The sequence below is a fragment of the Lepidothrix coronata genome, unplaced genomic scaffold (genome assembly GCF_001604755.1).
Source record: "Lepidothrix coronata isolate B3197 unplaced genomic scaffold, Lepidothrix_coronata-1.0 Scaffold31, whole genome shotgun sequence".
NCBI lineage: Eukaryota > Metazoa > Chordata > Aves > Passeriformes > Pipridae > Lepidothrix > Lepidothrix coronata.
Window position 1 is genome coordinate 6,904,161 of NW_016690211.1, and position 9,937 is coordinate 6,914,097.

General features: G+C 39.0%; 1 protein-coding gene and 1 long non-coding RNA gene across 4 annotated transcripts in view; one reads left to right on the forward strand and one right to left on the reverse strand.

Annotated features, from left to right (window-relative positions):
* RAB3C (RAB3C, member RAS oncogene family) overlaps nucleotides 1-9,937 on the forward strand; it is a 127,343-nt gene that overhangs the window by 45,928 nt on the left and 71,478 nt on the right. The window lies entirely within an intron of this gene.
* LOC108495432 overlaps nucleotides 9,656-9,937 on the reverse strand; it is a 14,815-nt gene continuing 14,533 nt past the window's right edge. Inside the window, exon 3 of the long non-coding RNA XR_001874119.1 lies at nucleotides 9,656-9,679. This is a non-coding gene — a long non-coding RNA (uncharacterized LOC108495432). The remainder of the gene's footprint in view (nucleotides 9,680-9,937) is intronic.

Below are 9,937 nucleotides of genomic sequence, written 5' to 3' on the forward strand. Positions count from 1 at the left end.
CTTCTCTGTCCTTTAGTGCAGTCATAATCGTGGCCTGCAGGGGGCGCTGTTGGGTCACTGGAGGTCACCATGCGGGGAGAGGGGTCTGGGGGGGTGGTCTCAGGTCGCGGGAGAAGCCAAAAAGAAGATAGGGGACCCTTCCCCCAATGGAAGGAAAGGGAAAGGAGAGCAGTTCACCCCAAACAGGACTCACTGTTGTTCTCAGATGACGGCGCCCCAAAAGCTCCTCCTTTTCTCCCAGCGAGCACAGAGACTCTGTGATGAAAACGCAGCAGGTCCGGGCTGGAGACAAAAGACCGCTCCCAGGCAAGTTGAGGCCAGCAGTCAGGGCTGACCAGGACGTGACGCCAGACAAACAGGCTTCCAGGCCTTCTCTCCAAATGCCACAAACACAGACCCTGTCACAGTCCCCGAAAGAGAACCCAGCAGTCTGAATCTCTCCCCTCCCAGCAGACCCAGCCACCCCCTCCCAAAACTCCTCCCCTCTCCCCCCAGCCTCTGATGGGCCATCCACGAGGAATGTGACCTGGTTAGCTAGTTCTTTTGTAAGGCTAATTAACTCCCTTCCCCCTTTCCATTCAAACTCCATCTTTCCTAGAGTGGGGGGGCAGGGGAAAGAAAAATTCTCCTGAATTTCTAACCTATAAGAGCGGCAGTGTCAGCATAAAGCAGCTCCCGGACGAGATGAATTAAAATCTTAGTGTGGGCCTTCAATCACCTTGGATTGAATAGGCTTCCATCAGTATGATATTGAATGTAGATACCATCTTCATCATCGAGGTCTGCCATGGCCCTTTGGAGCATCATGCTGAAAAAGATGGTGAATAGGGTTGGTGCAAGAACGCAGCCTTGTTTCACACCATTGGTTATTAGAAAGGGCTCAGAAAGTACATCGCCATATCTGACTTGGCCGTGCTGATCCTCAGGATCATTTTAAGGAGATGATCATTTTAAGGAATTTAGGGGGACAACCTGAACGTTCCAAAATCTGCCATAGACCTTTTCTGCTCACAGTATCAAAAGCCTTGGTGAGATCAACAAAGGTTACATAGAGACCTTTGTTCTGTTCCCTACACTTCTCTTGCAGTTGTCTGAGAACAAACACCTGTTGGCTCTGAAACCACATTGGCTTTCAGGTAGAATTCCTTCTGCTGTAGTGGGTTAAGGTATTCTTTCCAGGATTTTACCAACAATGGAGAGCAGAGTAATACCATGGTAATTTGAACAGTCTGATTTATCACCTTTCTTCTTATACGAAGTGATGATGACTGCATCATGAAGGTTTGATAGTAGTTCACCTAGTTCCCAACAGTGCACCACAAACTCGTGAAATTTAGCATGGAGTGCTTGGCTGCCATGTTCCCAGACTCCAGGTATTCCATCAACCCCAGCTGCCTTGCCAATTTTCACCTGCTGTATGACCTTAAGAGTTTCTCCCATAGTAGGGGCAATATCCAATTCAATCTTCACCGGTTGTTGTGTGATGGACTGAATTGCTGAGTCTTGAACTTCACGGCTAGTACTGAAAAGAGTCTGAAAGTGTTCAGACCAGCAATTCAGAATGGAGGTTTTATCTGTTAGAAGCATTTGACCATCTGCACTGAGTAGAGGGTTTTGGATCTGGTATGTAGGCCCGTATGCTGTTTTCAGGGCCTCATAGAATCCACTGTGATCACCCGTATCTGTGCATAATTGAGTTTTTTCAGCTAGATTGATCCACCACTTGATCTGGATGTCACAGAGTTTCTGTTAGAGCTTGCTGTATGCAAGAAGAAAGGCTGATTTTCTTACGTGACAGGATGGCAGTGCAAGGTGTGCTTGGTGAGCAGTTCTCTTCTTCCTCAACAGTTCCTGGATCTCTTGATTACTTTCATCAAACCAGTCCTTGTTCTTCTTGAAGGAGAACCCTAAGGATTCTTCAGAGGACTGCAGGATGCTGTTTTTAATATGTTGCCAAAGTGTTCCAGGAGAGGGATCTATAAAATGATTTTCGAGCCTAGTTTGAAGATTTGCCTGGAAGCTGTCTCTCACTGTGGCTGTTTGAAGATTGTTAACTTGGAGTCTCCTCCTTGGAATACTGCCCCTTTTAGGTTTGAACTTAAGGTTGAAGTTAAGTTTACAGCGCACAAGTCAATGATCTGTTTGGCTTTCTGCACTAGGCATCATGCGGGTGTGATGGACAATGCGAACGTCTCTGTTGCACATAATCAATGAGATGCCAGTGCTTAGATCTAGGATGCATCCAGGTTGTCTTCAGACTGTTTTTCTGCTGAAAGATAGTATCAGTGATGGTGAGCTCTTGCTCTGCACAGAATTCTAGCAGAAGGTGTCCATTATCATTGCAATTTCCAACACCATGCCTCCCTAAAACTCCTTTCCAGGCTTCTAAGTTCTTTCCTACTCTGGCATTGAAATCACCAAGGATAATGATCTTATCATCTGTGGGAATCTTCTGGGTAAGGCGGCGCAGGTCAGTGTAAAATTTATCTTTTTCGGCAGGGTCAGCTTGGAGAGTTGGGGCATATGTACTAAAGAGGACAACATGTTGCTCGTTGTGTAATGGAAGGCATAAGGAGATAATGCGATCAGAATGACCTGTCGGCAGATTTTTGAGTTTAGGGACAATAGAGTTTTTAATCATGGAGCCAACTCCTGAAAGATGCCTTTCAATTCTGGGTTTACCTGACCAAAAGAGTCTGTGACTGGCACCATGTTTCTAAGGCTGCCTTCCTCGTGAAGGCGAACTTCACTGAGAGCAGCAATGTTGATGTTGAGACATGACAGTTCATGGACAATTAGGGCAGAACGGCACTCAGGACAACCACCATCCGTAGTATCAAGCATGGTTCTGATGTTCCAGCATGCGAGTCTCAATTTGGGTACACCTTTGAAGACAGGTGTATGCCTTTGTTTCTTACACTTTGTTTGATCACATCAGAAGATGCCCGTTGGCCGCGATTAACCAACCGGGTGAAGGGTAGAGGTGAGCTTTGGTTAGGCCACCTTTTCTAGGCCCCTCTCCGGATGGAGCAAGCAGTGCTCTCCTTGAAAAAGGCTGCTTAGACATTCAGGATGCTGCCAAAAGAGACTGTCATCTCTGGGGTCAGTCTCAGGCAACCAGTGTCCTGAACTGCCTGTATGCAGGGTTGGGTCTGCGGCTTCCAGTGCACCTTTCACCTGACGTTTTGACTCTCGCCCGTCACTACAGGGCTTTACAAATGTGGGTATCACCCTTGAGCCTGCGCAATGGATTTTTTAGGTGAGATGCAGCGTGCGCAGAACTGGTCCCACCCTTTACTCCTTGGGTTCATCTGCCAGGGCTGAGCGAGCTTGGACAGTGGCAGTGAGGTCCTCAGGACGTAGGTTTAATTAGTGTCCTTCTCTTAGATGGATGGCCTTACAGGGCTAAGCGAGCTCCATCTGCTCGGGTTTAGAATTAGAGTTGTCCTTTTTGTAGGATGACCCTTCAGTTTTGACCTGTCTGGCATGGGAGACCCTGCCTAAGGCATGTACCATCGCCAGCATAGTTCACAATCTCATAGGGACACACAAGCTACTTCCCCATTAAAATGGTTAGGGCAAGCCTTTCACTTCCTACTTTTCTCCCAGCCACCTGTACTCAGACCCAGGGATATTCCCAGGGACATTCCCTTGCCCTGAGCACCCTTTCAGGATGCTAAAATTCCAAAGCAAACTGTTTCAGGGCAGTAGCCGCAGGTGAGCCAAAAGCAAAAGCAAGCCATTCCACTTCCCTCACCCACCCGGGGCTCAGGTACCTCCCATGGCCCCAGCTCAGTTTAAACTCCTCAACCCCCCAGAAGAACCCACTATCTACACAAGAGTATTAATTAGTTATTGGTTAAATCTACTATTTCCATTTATTACATTATAAAGTACGTCACACTTGATTATGGAACATCCACGCTGGAACTACTTGAACCTTTACTATATTCTGTCTGTTGATGTGTCAGTGGTTTGTTTAATCTTTCTGTAAACACTTGAGTTGTTTTTGTTCCTGGTATATCTGCTTTGGAAAAGGTCTGACCTGAAATAGCCTCATTAAAACAAACAAACAAAATAAACCCCAACCACCACATAATTTGGACTTAGAATTTAATATAATTATAACATAGAACCACATAAATACAACACTACATTATACATTATATATTATATAAAAGGAAAAAATGTTATGGTGAGTCCATCATCAGTGGGAATAAATTACTCAAAATTTTAATTCTTTCATTTTTGAGATCTTCAGTTTGCATCAGTCTAGGTTTCATATGTTTGTTTAATTATTTTGTGTAACTAAGAACAGAATTGGGCCTCCTTCCTTTTGGATTTGATAATTCTTTAGTTTCAGTCTTGGTGAACACCTATAGATGACTTACGGAGCTGTCCTCATTTCTAGTTTTGAAGACTGCGTACCTAAAGTACTCAGAAACCCCTGTACATAAGAGACGTTTGATTTTTATAAATTTGGAGAACATGTAACTTCCTACAGCACCCAGTAATTTTGATGCTACTTGGCATCAAAGCAAATGTAGTACAAAACAAAAGATTGTAGTACATGCATCTTAGCCAAAATTATGTGTCAAACAGATCACATTTTCATCATACTGAAGATTGAAAGGGAAAAAATGGGAGAAAAATCATGTCTTCCCCACATTTATTTGTTGCCTCTCCTCATTGGTAGGTGACTTAAATCCAAAGCACATTTCAATGCTTCTAGAACTGAATATAATTTCCAGGTTTAAGAGCTGAATTCTGTCATCCTCTAAGATTGCTGTTTGTGATGCAGGTGTTTGGAAAGGGCTATTTCTTCTCCCTCCCCAATTGCTAGCAGCAGTTAGACTTAGCAAAATTGACAACTTCTATTTGAGCTATGTGCCGCAGGCAGAAACACAAACCTCTGGGTGCCTATATGAAGCTGACTAATAAACAACCCTGGCAAATTATCCTCAAAGCAGCAGTCTTTGATCATGCTTACATGTGAAATGAAGAGAATTAAGATTTTGGGGTTTTTTCTCCTCACAGTATATTAGAAACTATATATTAAAAAAAAAAAAAAACAAACCAAAACCTCCTTTCTGGGGTCCGTTCTCACTTGGATCTTTATTCAAGTCTCCACTTCTGCTGTCAGTCTGCCTTGTCAGTCACAGTAGCATTTTGTCAGCTGATGGAGGATAATTCAGTTATGTCTGCACAGTGAAAGAACATGTCCCACAATTTAATCAAATCTGGGTAGAAATAATCTTCAGTTTTTATCTAGGATCAAAGAACGCATGGTTAAATGTCTAATAACGCAATTTCCTGTTAATATACTGGTCACTATGTTATAGTCAGTGACCAGATTACTGGGCTTTCTATTAAGGTTGCAGCTGCCAAATGCAGAGTTTGCATGAAGGAAAAACAGATGTCTGCCTAAAAGATGTCTTTTGCAGTAAAAGAAGCCAGGGGAGGTGTTGTTAAAGAACTTGAATTATGTTAACTCTGCTGTGTACTTGATAGCTGCTCAACCAAGGGATTTCTTAGCATGGCTTTTGAAATTAATTTTATCTAATCTATATTTGAAAAAGACTAATTTGATTTGTTATCATTTACATTTAATTTTATGTTTGATTTTCTTTGGTAAATAATATATGAATCCAAAAAATTTGCAATGTCTTAGTATGCTTGCATATCCAATTCACGCTCCTGAGTATAACTCTTCAGTAAGATAACTCTCCTCTTTGTTTATAATTAATGAAATGTGAATGTATATAGGAACAATTATGCATCGGTGTATTTTCTTCTTCTCATGCTTTGATAAGGTCAGTAAGAATTCTGGGACTGTAGACACAAACTTGCCCTGTGAAAAATTTTCTTATTCCCTGACATAAAGACATAATACTTAGGTCAAGATTACGAAAAGAATCTTTATATCACAATAAGAATAGTGTAATATATATATCTGTCTTTTGTTTGTGTTACATACATACTGTCATATTATATACATATATACTTACAAATTTCTGTATATACACAGAAAAATGCACCTCTGGACTATTGTTAACAAGTTAAGGAACTACTACTACTACTGTAAAACCACTATTATGTGACAATTAGAAGACTGGGAAGGAGTGAGATAGAGATGCGGTGGAATATGGTGGCTTCCAGGAAGCTGTGTCTTAGTTTTACTGATTTTTTAAATTACAGAAGAAATACCACAGCATATAAATAAAAGTAGAATTGTTGTGATGAAACATCCACTACTTCAATGTAGTCAGTGCTGCACTGTAGGTAGTGAATCTCTTTGAAAGTTATTTTAAACTCGATTTGCTTTTAGACTCTTCTTTGACTGTATATAACCTAGTGTCTAGTTTTGTAGTAGCTAGTGCTTTAGTGTAGCTCTAATTATAATTATACTTGCTACACATTTCACAGCTGGTCCTTTTTCTGCTTCCATTAGATGATTTCCTATTCCTTTAAGACAGAATAACTCTGATTTCTGGAAGAACACCTATAGTCTGAGAATCACAGCTGAAGAATAACACTGATTATAGTTCATCACATATGATATAAATCCTACCTCTAGAAATTATTTATACCAGCACATTTTATTTTACTGAAATATTTGCATTCAAAACTTTAAATAAATTATGGCAATCATTCTGCCTGCTAATACAAATAAGAATTATATAATTTTATATAAAATTATATAATTTTTTGGAAGGAATTGTGCATTCCAGTCAGGCCTTCTAGCCTAACAAGTCTAAATCTCTTCACTGTGTTTTGCTTTGGTATTTGATTTCATCTCTTCTTATGACATTGCAGTTTCAGGACTGAGAGAATTGTACCCCTTTAATCAGCATAAGTGTTTTTTGATCTTCTTAAAAGGTTAATTAATCTAGTAATATAATGGTGTAGTTTTTTTGTCTTTAAATATATATTTGTTACTAAAAATAAAATTAGTGTGAATATAATGGAACCAAGAAGACTTTTTTCTCTAATCGTATTATGCTTGAAAATTTCATGTTAATTGATCCCATAATTCACTTGCTTAAAATGTAAGACAAATGGAGGTAAAATCATCACTTGAAGTTGGAAATTCTGTGAGTTCCTCAGAAAACTAAGAAATCTATCTGCTTGGATTCAAAAAGGATCAGTTGTTTTTCGGTGATGTAACAAAAGTGATTTGTCAAAATAATTGCATAAATTCTCAGGTGTAAAGTGATAGGGCATCTCTTGGGCCTTTGTGGATATTGTTCTGTACAAGCCTGTAAATGTGAACTAGAAAACAGATTGGTATTGTTAAGTCTGCCATATCCAATAGTGAATGTTCTTCTGATTCTGCTACTCTATGGATCTCTACAACCTATGACCTATTTCTGGAGGGAGTTATTTTATGGTTTTGGCCAGTAATTCCTTGACGCACTGGATTTGATCCAATTACCTGCTGTAATGAAATTTTTCACACAAACATAAACTTAACAAAAGTTAATTTGAATAGTCCAGCATTTTTCAGTGAAATAATCCTGCACCAAAATCCAAAGGGCCAGTATTATTTCTTCAGTCAATTTATCACTAAAACAATGCAATTTTTAGTCAAAATTTTATTTGATTTTTTTTTCTTTCCATAGGCTCTTATTATTTGCTGTCTATGAGTCACAGCAAACTAGTCATCACTTCTGTGTGATTGGCAATTTCACATTCTTTTTCTGAATTTCTAAATACTAAGTATTAGTTTTACAAATCATGTTAACTCTCATCCCTGTTTCTTTTCTTATCCCTAAAAACCCAGATTTTCATAAAAATCCGAGAAGTGCTGTTTATTCATCTAAGATTTGATCCCAGAATACGATTATTGTTTTAGTCATCCTCTAGCAAAGCACCTGAAAGCTTGAATTCCTTACAGAAGTTACTTCTCTTCACTGAGACTTCCGGACATGTCTCTTTCTTAAAGTGCATCAGCATCAGCATTTATAAAGTTTATCATATACTTTTGTTAAGAACTGATTCTGGATTCTCTTGACAAGTTCAGAGACACTTGTAAAATTTCAAATATGTTTGCTTGAACTGTAGAAATTTTTCTGCTTTGTTTGCCTAATACTTTTTGAAATATGAGGAAAATTTCCTAGTTAATAACTTCATCCTTTAATACCTGTTCTTTGCTTAACTTGTTGCTTTATTTGTTGAAGAAATAAATATTTTTTTCTCTGAACTTTTGTTGAAACAACTATAGTTCATCTCTCTTTGCAGAAAAAAAAATAAAATCAGACTTTCTAGTAAGATTTTGATAATAACTGGTGCTAAATACTAGTTTTGAGCCTTCCTGAGTATTTTTAAGATCATAAGAATAACTATATTGTGTCAGACTAAAGGTCCTGTTAGTCCAGTACTTCCTCTATGGTGTTTGCCAGTAATGGATGCTTAAGAAAAATGACTGAAGAACAGTCATTTCTACATAAATAGACTTTAAAAGCTACCTGTCTTCTAGTAGTCCAGAGATGTGAATTTGCATACTCACACCTACCTACATGCTTATGTTTTTCTCACAAAGGTTATAGTTTGCACAGGAAAGTGTTGACAAATGTACTGAAGTTGTATTGGCTTCAGGAGGCTGGAAAGTAAATGGCCAAATATTTAAGGCCAAGTATGCAAATTATTTAGACATTTAAAAGCATGGCATATCCAGTAAATCCTACTAAAAATATTTCATATCTTTATATGCTTGTTATTTGATAAAATCAGAATCCAACTTTAATGACCACTTTTTTTTTGAAGAATATTGCCAGTGGTGGTTACAGCTGGAGTCAAATCCTTAGGAAATGAAATGAAATAAAATGAAATTAAATGAAAGCTTATATAGCATTTTTAATACCAATGTGATTTTATATGCTTTTAAAAAAGAAAAATAAACGTCCGAAGTAATAAAATAAATTTGCAGTGATCACGAAAGTAACACCACTGTATTTCCTCTACTGCTGGATTATGAACTGTCTTTGTGTTAGTGGGGGTGTTCAATGTTCTGCTTACAAAGATACAGGGAACTTACTTGTTAAATAAAATTTGCTATTTTTTTTAGGATTTCTTTGGGTGAAAACCTAAAGGACAAAAAAAGTTACTGTTTCTGAGAGAGTAATTGAATGAGATAATACATTTTTTATTCTGCTTTATATATAAGCATATGTGCCTGTAATGGTGGTGCTAATACCAGTTACTGTACTACAATCTATTGCACAGTGACCAGGGCTCCAAAATAGCTTCCATATTTAAAACCACTTAATTTAAGCTACAAAAATAACTCCTTCCTCATGACAAGGAAGTATGACTGATAGTATCAAAATAAAGCAAGAAATGTAAATACTTTATTTTCTTGTATTCATATTTTATTAAAGTTTATAGATTATTGATATTTGTTAATAAATATCTCAATTTTTACAGGAAATTAAGGCATTTGAATACATCCACAGGACAGCAACAAAATTACTAAAAGGGCTAGAAGGAAGCCCTATAAGGAGCTGCTGAGGACATGGGTTTGTCTAGTTTGGGGAGAAGCAGGCTGAGGGGCAACCTGATTGCTCTCTGCAGCTTCCTGAGGAGGGGAAGTGGAGAGAGAGCTGCTGGTCTTCTCTCTCTGGTATCCAGTGATATGACAAATAGGACTTGTTCAAAGCTGAGCCAGGGAAGGTTTAGGCTGTATTTTAGGAAGCATTTCTTTACTGAGATGGTGGTCAAACACTGGAACAGGCTTCCTAGAGAGATGGTTGATGCCCCCAGCCTGGCAGTGTTTAAGAGGCATTTCAGCAATGCCCTTAACCAAGCTGTAGCTTTTGGTCACCCCTGAAGCAGTCAGGCAGTTGGACAAGCTTTTCCAACAGAAATTTCATTTCCCTTTCCCTTTCCCTTTCCCTTTCCCTTTCCCTTTCCCTTTCCCTTTCCCTTTCCCTTTCCC